The 13,538-nt window shown below is 34.5% G+C and overlaps 1 long non-coding RNA gene across 1 annotated transcript in view; it reads left to right on the top strand.

The window, feature by feature from the left end:
- The first annotated feature begins 655 nt into the window (after positions 1–655).
- Positions 656–13,538, top strand: part of LOC136035268 (uncharacterized) — a 278,010-nt gene continuing 265,127 nt past the window's right edge. The window contains exon 1 of the long non-coding RNA XR_010619380.1: positions 656–1,919. This is a non-coding gene — a long non-coding RNA (uncharacterized LOC136035268). The remainder of the gene's footprint in view (positions 1,920–13,538) is intronic.

Raw genomic sequence — 13,538 nt, 5'->3', positions numbered from 1 at the left:
CACAAATCACGACCGGGACACAGGGAATATAAATGAGTACCGGGACACAGGGACACAACTACAACGGGGACGCCAGGGGGCACAGGGGGATGTATAAATGACGAGCGGGACACAGGGAATGTTCGAAGAGAAATTACAGACCAGGACACCGGGACACAAATGACGACCGGGACACAGGGAATATAAATGACGACCGGGACACTCAAAGAGAAATTACAGACTGGGACACCGGGACACAAATGACGACCGGGACACAGGGAATATAAATGACGACCGGGACACAGGGACACAACTACAACGGGGACGCCAGGGGGCACAGGGGGATATATAAATGACGACGGGTATACAGGGAATGTTCGATTAGCAATCACCATCAACAAAGCTCAAAGGCAATCAGTAGAATAATGAGGTATAGATCTGAATACGGGTTGTTTTTCCCATAGACAATTATATGTTGCATGTTCAAGAGTCAGTAAACCCGACAATCTATTTATATGTAAAGACAACGGGACAGCGAAGAATGTTGTATATTCGCAAGTTTTACGTAGTTAAAAACATATATATATATATATATATATATATATATATATATATATATATATATATATATATATATATATATATATATATATATATATATATATATATATATATATATCTATATATATAAAAATAAGTTGTCTGTGTGTGGATCTGTGGATCAGGTGACGTCACCTGAAAAAACTGGATCAGGTGACGTCAAAACTGAAAAAACTAAAAAAAGGCAAAAACTACAAAAAAACTAAAAACTAATAAAAAAAATAAAAAAGCTAAAAAACTAAAAAAACTAAAAAAAGGCAAAAACTACAAAAAAAAACTAAAAACTAATAAAAAAGCTAAAAAACTAAAAAACTAAAAAAAGGCAAAAACTACAAAAAAAACTAAAAACTAATAAAAAAAATAAAAAAGCTAAAAAACTAAAAAAACTAAAAAAACTAAAAAAAGGTAAAAAACTAAAAAAACTAAAAACTAAAAAAACTAAAAAAAAGAAAAAACTGAAAAATAAGCTAAAATAAAGGTAAAAACCAATAAAAAACTAAAAAAAAACTGAAAAAACTAAAAAAAGGCAAAAACTACAAAAAAAACTAATAAAAAAAGTAAAAAAGCTAAAAAACTAAAAAAACTAAAAAAACTAAAAAAAGGTAAAAAACTAAAAAAAATAAAAAATAAAAAAAAACTAAAAAAAAGGAAAAAACTGAAAAATAAGCTAAAATAAAGGTAAAAACCAATAAAAAACTAAAAAGAAAAAAAAGGAAAAAACTAAAAAAAATTTTCATCTAAAAAACTAAAAAAAATAAAAAAGGTAAAAACTAAAAGAACTAAAAAAGAAAAAAATAAATGACGACACTCAAAGAGAAAGCGACCAGGACAAAAGGAATGTTCGATTAGCAATCAACAAAGCACCGGGACACAGAGAGTATAAATGACAAAAGCTAAAAAACTAAAAAAACTAAAAAAAGGCAAAAACTACAAAAAAAAACTAAAAACTAATAAAAAAAATAAAAAAGCTAAAAAACTAAAAAAACTAAAAAAACTAAAAAAAAGGTAAAAAACTAAAAAAACTAAAAAAAAGGAAAAAACTGAAAAATAAGCTAAAGTAAAGGTAAAAACCAATAAAAAACTAAAAAAAAAAACTGAAAAAACTAAAAAAAAGCAAAAACTACAAAAAAAACTAAAAACTAATAAAAAAAGTAAAAAAGCTAAAAAACTAAAAAAACTAAAAAAACTAAAAAAAGGTAAAAAAATAAAAAAAATAAAAAATAAAAAAAAACTAAAAAAAAAGGAAAAAACTGAAAAATAAGCTAAAATAAAGGTAAAAACCAATAAAAAACTAAAAAGGAAAAAACTAAAAAAAAATTTCATCTAAAAAACTAAAAAAGGTAAAAACTAAAAGAACTAAAAAAGAAAAAAATAAATGACGACACTCAAAGAGAAAGCGACCAGGACAAAAGGAATGTTCGATTAGCAATCAACAAAGCACCGGGACACAGGGAGTATAAATGACGACCAGGACATAAGTAAAAAAAAACTAACAAAACTAAAAAGAAGGAAAAACTACAAAAAAACTAAAAAGAAAAAAAAACTAAAAACTAATAAAAATCTAAAAAATCTAAAAATCTAAATAAACTAAAAAAGAAAAAAAAAAAAAATAAAGGAGAAAAACAAAACTAAAAAACGAATGTATATACAGACCGGGACACCGGGATACAAATGACGACCGGGACACAGGGAATATAAATGACGACCGGGACACAGGGACACAACTACAACGGGGACACCGGGGGAAACAGGGGGATATAAATGACGACCGGGACACCGGGACAGGGAATGGTCGATTAGCAATCACCATCAACAAAGCTCAAGGGCAATCATTAGAATCATGAGGTATAGATCTGAATACAGATTGTTTTCCCATGGACCATTATATGTTGCATGTTCAAGAGTCGGTAAACCTGACAATCTATTTATATGCAAAGACAATGGGACAGCAAAGAATGTTGTATATTCGCAAGTTTTACGTAGTTAAAACCATATATATATATATATATATATATATATATATATATATATATATATATATATATATATATATATATATATATATATATCTATATTCACAGGTGGGACATAGGGACACAACTACAATGGCGCGTAACTATTATGGCGCGTAACGACTTACGCGCGCGGGGGGGCTTGGGGGGGGGGGCGAAGCGCCCCCACCAACTAGGTGTTGGGGTGGCGCGAAGCGCCACCCCAACAGCTAGTATATATATATATATATATATATATCTATATTCACAGGTGGGACACTGGGACACAACTATAATGGCGCGTAATGACTTACGCGCGCGAGAGGGGGCTTGGGGGTGAGCGAAGCGCCCCACCAACTAGGTGTTGGGATGAAGCGAAGCGCCACCCCAACAGCTAGTATTATATATATATATATATATATATATATATATATATGTGTGTGTAATGACATTGGCTCTCATCATTGAGAGTCAATGTCGTTGACTCTCAGTGTCATTGAGATAGTGACTATCTCATAATTTACATTGACGTTTGACATATTTTGTGCTAAATATAGGCAAGACTGACTGCGCATCCATCTTATTAGAAAACAATAATTAAAATTTGTCATTCGTTTCTTTGTTGGGTTATAGTTTATCTTAATGAATTTCATAGTGCTAAAAATTATCGTCTCGACATTATTTCATAAAATACAAAGGAGACTCCATATGCTTAAATACTTTCAAGGGAGCCATGGTAAAATAAAGTTTGGATACCACTGACTTAAAGTGCCTGAGGTGAAAATTGCAGACCCTAAAATCTGGATCAGAGATCCCAGCACATTCAACCTCCCCCCCCCCCGCGAAAAAGATTCGACGTATGTGTATTTAGTAACAAGTTTATTTTACCGAATCCATAGCTTTCTTAGGTTGCTTAATTCTAAAATGTACAAATAAAAAGGTTGTAGGCAACGGGGATAAGTTGCGCTGCTAAACACCCCTCCCCCTGCATAAAACAATTCAAGGAGTATGAACTCTTCTAGCAATTCAAAATTAAGCATATAATTATTTACATAATCAGGACATTCTCGTCATTAGCTTTTTCATAGTAAGACATTCTTTACATTTCTCGAAACAAAATTAAGTGCACATGTAGGCTACACTTTCATTCTCCGTGCATTAATGAAATTCATAACGCTGCTAGTTACAGTCATGTGTGTAAGGGGTACTTCTGGGTTTCCCAAAGATTTTAAGATCTTCATAACTTTTCCCACAGTTTTCTAAACTTCCAAATTTTGCAGGTTTTAAAACTCATAGCGTCACCCCCCCCCCCCCTAAAAAAAAAATCAATTCCTCTAGACATGCCTCATGAATTACATTCCTGTGTACTTGTGTACACAGGAATGTACACTTTGCGTACGCTATTTTTTTACTTTTTATAAGAAAAACTATAAAATAAAATATAACATTTAAAGTTTTGTCATTTGCTGAGAGCTATGACATCTGTCGACGTAATACTTCAGATCAAACAGTTCGTGGTAACGAACTGTAGTAAGGAGCGACCCGGCTCAATAGTAACCAAAACTCTAAAAAATGGAATTTTGATACCAATAGCTATATTAAAAGAATCGCATTTCAATACTGGTTTTAAATATATAAGTTTCATCAAGTTTAGTCTTACCCATCAAAAGTAACGAGCCTGAGAAAATTTGCGTTATTTTAGAAAATAGGGGGAAACGCCCCCTAAAAGTCATAGAATCTTAACGAAAATCACGCCATCAGATTCAGCGTATCAGAGAACCCTATTGTAGAAGTTTCGAGCTCCTATCTACATAAATGTGGAATTTTGCATTTTTTGCCAGAAGGCAGATCACGGATGCGTGTTTATTTGTTTTTTTGTTTTTTTGTTTTTTTGTTTTTTTTTTTCCCCAGGGGTGATCGTATCGACCCAGTTGTCCTAGAATGTTGCAAGAGGGCTCATTCTAACGGAAATGAAAAGTTCTAGTGCCCTTTTTAAGTGACCGAAAAAATTGGAAGGCACCTAGGCCCCCTCCCACGCTAATTATTTTCCCAAAGTCAACGGATCAAAATTCTGAGATAGCCATTTTATTCAGCGTAGTCGAAAAACCTTATAACTATGTCTTTGGGGACGACTTACTCCCCCACAGTCCCCGTGGGAGGGACAACAAGTTACAAACTTTGACCTGTGCTTACATATAGTAATGGTTATTGGGAAGTATACAGGCGTTTTCAGGAGGATTTTTTTGGTTTGGGGGAGGGGTTGAGAAGAGGGGGATATGCTGGGGGAACTTTCCTTCGAGAATTTGTAATGGGAGAAGAAAATTTCCATGAAGGGAGAGCAGGATTTACTAGCATTATTTAAAAAAAAAACAATTAAAAAATAAAAGTGAAAAAGCTTTTTCAGCTGGAAGTAAGGAACAGCAATAAAACTTAAAACAAACAGAAATTATTACCCATATGAGGGGCTCACCTCCTTCTAATACCTCGCTCTTTACGCTAAAGTATTTTCGGTAATTTCAACTACTTATTCTACGGCTTTTGTGATTCAGGGGGTCATTCTTAATGAATTGGGATAAAATTTAAGCTTTAGTGTAAAGAGCGAGGTACTGACGATGGGGCGAATCCCCTCATATATGTAATAAAAACATGAGAATACAAAAGTTCTTTACGTAAGCTAATTTATAAGTTACGTAAATCTTTTACCAATAAAAAGATTCGTAAAAAATTAAAAGTTCTAGTTGCCTTTTTAATTAACCAAAAAATCGGGGGGCAACTAGGCTTCGTCCCCCGCTCTTTTTTTCTCAAAATCATTCGATCAAAATTATGAGAAAGCCATTGCGCCAAAAAAAAAATATGCAAATTTCGTTTTGATTATTCCTCTGCGGAGAGCCAAAATCAAAACATGCATTGATTCAAAAACGTTCAGAAATTAAATAAAAAAAACAAGTTTTTTCAACGAAAGTAAGGAGTGACATCAAAACTTAAAACGCACAGAAATTACTTCGTATATGAAAGAGGCTGCTTCCTCATCAACGCCCCGCTCTTTACGCTAAAGTTTTTTACTGTTTTAGAAAGAAGAATTGAGAGAAAGAGTCAAACTTTAGCGTAAAGAGCGGGGCGTTGATGAGGAAGCAGCCTCTTTCATATACGAAGTAATTTCTGTGCGTTTTAAGTTTTGATGTCACTCCTTACTTTCGTTGAAAAAACTTGTTTTTTTTATTTAATAATCTAATGAACCGGAACCGAAAAGGTCAAAGAGATTTGCTTCCGCTGTTGCATTGAAAAAAAAATAAGAGCAGTAAACTATATGTAATTAGTTTATTAGGTATAAATTTTGTTTGTTTTTATTGATGTCTTTTAGTTTTACTGCTGATGATGAACACTGTATATGTGTTCGAAATATCAAGTTAAATTTTTTTATATCTGTTCACTGTTAATAAAAAGGTTTCATCCCTATTTTGAACTGTTTACTTTCGTCAAGTTTTCTACAATATAACCAAGTATAGTTTACTTTAGTATAATGACCAAGTTTCGAAATTTCTGTAAATGACTTGGCAGTATTTTCGTAGTCTTTATTGAACCAAACAAAGAATTTTAGTGGCGACGGAAAAATCGTGGCGTCCCCCCTCACAACTTTACCGATTTTTTTTTTCTAGTGACCAAAAACACTGGGGGGCGTCCCCCTCCCCTCCCAAATACTTGACGGCCCTGATCCTGGCAATCACAAGCATGGGTTGGTTAATTCCCTATATAGCCGTTTTATCTTTGTCTACTAAATTTAAAAACATATAATATATTACAAGAAGTATTTAAATAAATTGCAATTGCCATTCATAGACCTATCCATTCAACAAAATTTAACTGTAACCATCTCATCGCTGACAGGTGTCCGTACTTAGTGTACCGTAGGGGAAAACTAATCAGGTACAGCAGACGCAAGTATCAAATAAGTAGTTAAATATTAAATTAACAATATTTTATTATCGTTATTCACTCATCCACTTGACGCTCATTTACACATACGACATTACGTACGTAGGCTGCCTTTGGAACAAGGCCCCAAACTCAACGAAAATTTGTTTGCGTACATACTTGTTTCTTTTTTATGGGTCAGATATAAATCTTGGGTAAAGTTCAAACTGCTTGTCCCCCCTCCCCTTCCCTGTATACAACCCTGAGCTGAGGTCTTTTGGACCGTTCTTGGAGCTGAAATATGGCATGTTCTAATATACTTTGTTTTGAAAAACTGAAACCGGAAGTATATTTTGTATACGTCACAGCATAAGTATTTATAAACAGTAGCGAAGAGTCTTATAGTCACCATTACAGATTTTTGACACATATCAATCTAGACCTTTCTTCATGATTCTACCTCTTCGCACACGCATAATGATAAATGTTTAGCGGAGAAACACTTCGCTACTGTAAATTACTCATACTGTGCTGAATGTTCTGAAACTATTGCTGTGATGCACAGATATCACAGAGGAATTTATTTTAAACAAAGGAGCCTGAACTCGCATCAGTTTGGTTTTCCTTTGCTAAAACCTATTATCTACGCAAAAATTCAAGCTTGAACATCCCCCAACCTCTACACGGCGAGTCCAATGCTGCAGTCAAAAATTTTCCTATTCGCTATACTTTCTGAGGTACATTCTGGCATCTATAGGAGTAAAAGTAGATTTTATCTGTTTTCAACAGATAAAATATAGTGCAAGTACATTAGACCAGTATTATCAGCTGATAGGGGACAGTATTCCCCCCCCCCTGTCGTGAAACAACGGCTTATACTTGCCAGAGTACGCTTAAAATGTGTTACGTTTTGATGAAACAATGACTGTACTGACTATGCAATCTATAATGAGAAATACTCGCTTGCCTTCGGACTTCTGGCGCAAACAAGAAAAGACGCATACTCGCCTGTGAGGCTCGAATAACTACAGAATCAGATTGCATACTAGAGATAGTCGCTTCTTCCATGGTATTAAATAAAAAAAAAAACAAGATTTTTAACTGAAGGTAAGGAGCGACATGAAAAATTAAAACGAACAGAGATTACTTCGTATATGAAAGGGGCTGCTTCCTCCTCAACGTCCTACTCTTTACGCTAAAGTTTGGCTCTTTCTCTCAACTCTACTTTTTAAAACAGTGAAAAACTTTAGCGTAAAGAGCAGGACGTTGATGAGGAAGCATCCCCTTTCACATACGAAGTAATCTCTGTTCGTTTTAATGTCGCTCCTTACTTTCAGTTAAGAAAAACTTGTTTTTTTTAATTTAATTTCTGAACTTTTTTGAATCAATGCATGTTTTGATTTTGGCTCTCTGCAGGGGAATAATTAAAACCAAATTTGCCTTTTTTTGGCTAAATGGCTTTCTCATAGTTTTGATCGAATGCTTTTGAGAAAAAAAGGAGTGGGGGAAGAAGCCAAGTTGCCCTCCGATTTTTTAACTTAAAAAGGAAACTAGAACTTTTAATTTTTTGCGAATGTTTTTGTTAGTAAAAGATACACGTAACTTATAAATTAGCTTACGTAACGAACTTTTGTATTTTCATGTTTTTATTACATATATGAGGGGGTTCACCCCCTCGTCAGTACCTCGTTCTTTACACTAAAGCTTCAATTTTGCCCCAATTCATTAAGAATGACCCCTGAATCACAAAAGCCGTAGAATAAATAGTTGAAATTACTAGAAACACTTTAGCGTAAAAAGCGAAGTATTAGGAGGAGGCGAGCCGCTCATATGCGTAATAATTTCTGTTCGTTTTAAGTTTTAATGCTGCTCCTTACTTCCAGTTGAAAAAACTTTTTCATATTTATTTTTTCATTGTGTTTTTTTCAAATAATGCCAGAAAGTCCTGCGCTCCCTTCATGGATATTTTCTTACCCATGACATATCCCCCTCTTCTCAACCCGTCCCCCCAAACAAAAAATCCCCCTGAAAACGTCTGTACACTTCCCAATAACCATTACTATATGTAAGCACTGGTCAAACTTTGTAACTTGTAGCCACTCTCACGGGGACTGTGGGGGAGTAAGTGGTCCCCAAAGACGTAGTTATAAGGTTTTTCAACTACGTTGAATAAAATGGCTATCTCAGAATTTTGATCCGTTGACTTTGGGAAAATAATTAGCGTGGGAGGAGCCTCGGTGCCCTCCAATTTTTTTGGTCACTTAAAAAGGGCACTAGAACTTTTCATTTCCGTTAGAATGAGCCCTCTCGCAACATTCTAGGACTACTGGATCGATACGATCACCCCTGGGAAAAAAAACAAAAAAAAACAAACAAACAAATAAATGCGCATCCGTGATCTGCCTTCTGGAAAAAAAAAATACAAAATCCCACATTTTTGTAGATAGGATCTTGAAACTTCTACGATAGGGTTCTCTGATACGCTGAATCTGATGGTGTGATTTTCGTTAAGATTGTATTACTTTTAAGGGGTGTTTCCCCCTATTTTCTAAAATAAGGCACATTTTCTCAGGCTCGTAACTTTTGATGGGTAAGACTAAACTTGATGAAACTTGTATATTTAAAATCAGCATTAAAATTCGATTCTTTTGATGTAGTTATTGGTATCAAAATTCCAGTTTTTAGAGTTTTGGTTACTATTGAGCCGGGTCGCTCCTTACTACAGTTCGTTACCACGAACTGTTTGACACGAACTGTTTGATAAAGTCACGGGATTGTTTTTGGGCTCGTCATTGGTTAAGATTTACAGATAATTTCGAGTTATATAAAGTAAAGATACCAGGCAAAAATATAATTTATAGTAGTTATACTAAATACATAACTTAAATAATTGTTCTTGGACCATACGACAATCGTCAACAAAATGACTTTTCACAAAATTTCGATCGATATCTTTGGTGGTCGAGGGAGGAGTTTTGGGCGAAAAGGGGCGCTGGAGGAAGAGGATGGTTGCTCTCCACTAATTTTTCATCCTCTCTTATAAAACGGGCCCCATCCAAAGTTTCTGCGACCAGTCTTTGGGGTGCGGGGGGATAAAAAGGTGGTTGTAATACTCACCTCGAGTATGATTGCTTTCAGATTAGTCATTGACTGGGATTTACCGACACCTACAAATTAAATAAGCAAGTTGTCAGTTGGAAAGCGCATGCATTATTGATAATAGGTGCATATGTTTTTATCCAATTTTTTTTTTTATTTAAGCTACTGAACTTGATATAATGGATTGAACTTGTAAAGCTCAGTAAAACAACTAAGAAATCAGATTGAAAAATTAAGAATATTTTTTTTAGGATTTTTACTGTTTATATTTATGATGTATCATATATATATATATATATATATATATATATATATATATATATATATATATATATATATATATATATATATATATATAAAGAATATTTAAGGATATGTGGATTTTCTTGACTTAAGGTCACGCTTAAGGTCAAAAATAACTTGTTCCCTGTAAATTGCCTATTAATACCATGTCTTTGTATCCTATTCCAGATTGTAGGAAAATCGAGACGCACCCATCTTTTTTAAATAAAAAAATAAGCTTAAAAGTTAAACATAGCCAGACTTTCAAAATTACTCACCGGGGACATTATTGGCACTGCGATTGTTAGGAATTTTCATTCTACCCCCATATGTGGCAAAAATGTAGCCCTGAAAAATTGTTGAATCATCTGTAAAATCACTGCAGGAGTCGGTGAAACTGTTGCGTTTACCGACCAGATTCGAAATTTTTGTAAAAGACACGTGAGTATTTTCGGGGTCTTTATTGAACCAAACAAAGAATTTAAGCGGTGTCGAAAAAGTCGTGGCGTGGAGCGCCACAATTTTACCGACTTTTCTTACGGAACGACCCAAAACATTTGGGAGGGGTTGTCCCCCTCCCCTACCCCATACGTCACGACCCTGGTTTTGGCAATCACAAACTGTACACACATTTTACCAATATCTTAGAACCAAACATTATTTCCACGAAGTTAATTCTATTATATCTCTTAAAAACTAAATATAAATTCTTATAAAAATTCTTCTGAAATAAATTTAGAAAAAAAAATCAGACAAAAAGTTTAACAAATATAAAACATTAATTTTATTCGTACAACCATTTACTTAAATGAGAAGCCTCAAAACAAAAATCCACGAATAAAAGAAGGACAGGTCAAATTTTGATTATACTGGAAATTCCATTTTCGTTTTTCAGTCAGTTTGGTTGCTGCCTTTTTTTTTTCAACATCTGCAATCTTTTATCGGCATCTTGAAGGAAGCTAATTGACATTACTGACGAAGATGATGACTTTGACCTTTTGATATTTTTACCTAAATATTGAACCAAATAAGATAATTGTCCAAAAGTATTCTTGAAATCCAGTATGTTATTGTTGCCAGCAATTGAAGCCCAAAATTGAGCATGTGATTTTTTAGCTCTTCACTAGTCTTTTCAAAATTTTCCCGCAAACAGTTTATTCTATGTTTTTGTAGCTTAAACATTTCTTATATTTTAGTATAAAAATAGAGCAAGTCCAAAACCTTTTATCTGTATTTTTGTTCAAACTAGATGGGTTATGGAACTCTTGTTGTATATCTCGAAAACACACAAAATAAAAAAAAATTGCATTTTATTTTAAAAATTGTGATTATTGATCATTTCATACCTTCCTTGCGACGGGGCCGTCCCTGATTGTGATAGGAGGATGTCGTAAGGAAAGATTTAAGATAAATGGGAACTTCCTGCGAAGGTGTCAAGAGGGAGGCTTTGACTAAATTGGGATGGAGGAGGAGCGTGCGTTGCTGTGGTGGCCTCAGGCAGTGCAGTGCAGCAGTTACTTGTTAGTACTTCTAGTAGTTGTATTGCAGATTTTGTAGTTAGACAATTATAGCTGAGTAATTAGTATTCTCGTTTCATTAATTTTCGTAGTCTGTTTCGCCATGCAAGGCTCGTCAGTGACCTTTGAATGCAACTCTCGAAAACAAAGTAGTTCTAACCCATACTGTGTGCGCATAATGTAAGAAGAGATTAAATACCTTAGACACATACTACGGGTGCATAAAAATTGAACCCGTTAATCATATAAGAGACAAAGGACGAGAATGATGCACAGGATTAGGCAGGGAAAATAATAAATAATAGTCCAATACAATGTTCTTTACTTTTTTTTTGTTTCGGTCAAAGGGGCGAGAAAAGTATCGGCTCAGTCGGAAAGTTTGCTTCAAAAAGCATATAAAAGCTATAATTTTAAATCAGCTTAAACAGCCAATAGATAAATTTGAATAACAAGCTCTGGAAAGTTTAAAAGAAAACCTTTAGCATACAGAGCGAGGCATTGAAGAGAGCGACCCCCCTCATATTCGTAATAATTTCTGTTCGTTTTAAGTTTTAATGTTCCTCCTTACTTTTAGTTGAAAAAACTTGTTTTTTAAATTTTATTTCTGATGCTGGGAGATCCGGCTTTCCCTCCATGGAAAATTCCTCCCCATGAAAAATTCATCCATGGAAAGTTCCTCCCACCTAACCCTCCTCCCTCTTCACGAGAATAATCCCCCTGAAAAAGTTCTGTATATTTGCCAATAACCTATACTATATGGAAACAATCGGCAAAGTTCATAGCTTGCAGCCCTTCCCCTGGAGCCCGTGGGAGGCCAAGTCATCCTCAAAGACATAGTTAATAGATTTTTCTATTATGCTAAAAAAAATTACTATCTAAGAATTTTGATCACGCAACTTCGAGAAAAAAAACAAGCGTGGGAAGGGGGCTAGATGCCCCCTTAAAAATTTTGGTTATATATGATGTAATATGATACGCATATGATGGGCTCACCTCCTCCTAATACCTCGCTCTTTACGATAAAGTATTTTTAGTAATTTAAACTATTTATTCTACGGCTTTTGTGATTCAGGGGTCATTCTTAAGAAATTGGGACAAAATTTAAGCTTTAGCGTAAAGAGCGAAGTACTGACGAAGGGGTGAACCCCCTCATATACGTAATAAAAACATGAGAATACAAAAGTTCGTTACGTAAGCTATTCTGTAAATTACGTATATCTTTTACTAATGAAAATATTCATAAAAAACTTAAAGTTCTAGTTGCCTTTTTAAGTAACCGAAAAATTGAAGGGCAGCTAGGCCTCCTTCCCCTCCCCTTAGTTCTCAAAATCGTCTGACCAAAACAAAGAGGAATCCATTTAGCCAAAAAAAGAATTAATATGCAAATTTCATTTTAATAATTTATGTGCGGAGAGCCATAATCAAACATGCACTAATTCAAAAAAGTTCAGAAATTAAATAAAAAAACTAGTTTTTTTAACTGAAAGTAAGGAGCGACATTAAAACTTAAAACGACCATAATTACTCCGTGTATGAAAGGGGCTGTCCCATTTTCAACACCCTGTTCTTTAAGCTAACGTTTTTTTCTGTTTAATAAAGTAGAATTGAGAGAAAGAGTCAAACTTTAGCGTAAATAGTAGGGCGTTGAGAAGGGAACAGCCCCTTTCGTACACGGAGTAATTTATGTTCGTTTTAAGTTTTAATGTCGCTCCTTACTTTCAGTTAAATAAAACTAGGTTTTTTATTTAATTATTAGCAGGGGCGTAGTTTACTAAGGGGCAGGGGAGGGGCAGCTGCCACCCTGAGACCTCGGTTTGCCCCCCCCCAAAAAAAAACCCTGAACTATAGTTTCATAAACAATCTTGTCGAAAGTAACATAAGCCTGCATAATTCAAGCATCAACAGACACGGATAAGTTTTCTATAATATAACCAAGTACAGTACTTTAGTACAACGACCAAGTTTCGAAATTTCTGTAAATGACATGAATGTATTTTCGAGGTCTTTATTGAACCAAACAAAGAATTTTAGTGGTGACGGAGAAATTGTGGCGCGAAGCGTCATAATTTTACCGACTTTTTTTTACCGAGTGACCAAAAACACTGGGGGGCGTCCCCATCCCCTCTTCAATACTTGACGACCCTGGTCTTAGCAATCA

The sequence above is a fragment of the Artemia franciscana genome, chromosome 14, assembly GCF_032884065.1.
Source record: "Artemia franciscana chromosome 14, ASM3288406v1, whole genome shotgun sequence".
NCBI classification, from domain to species: Eukaryota; Metazoa; Arthropoda; class Branchiopoda; order Anostraca; family Artemiidae; genus Artemia; species Artemia franciscana.
This window is presented reverse-complemented; position numbering and strand designations above follow the sequence as displayed.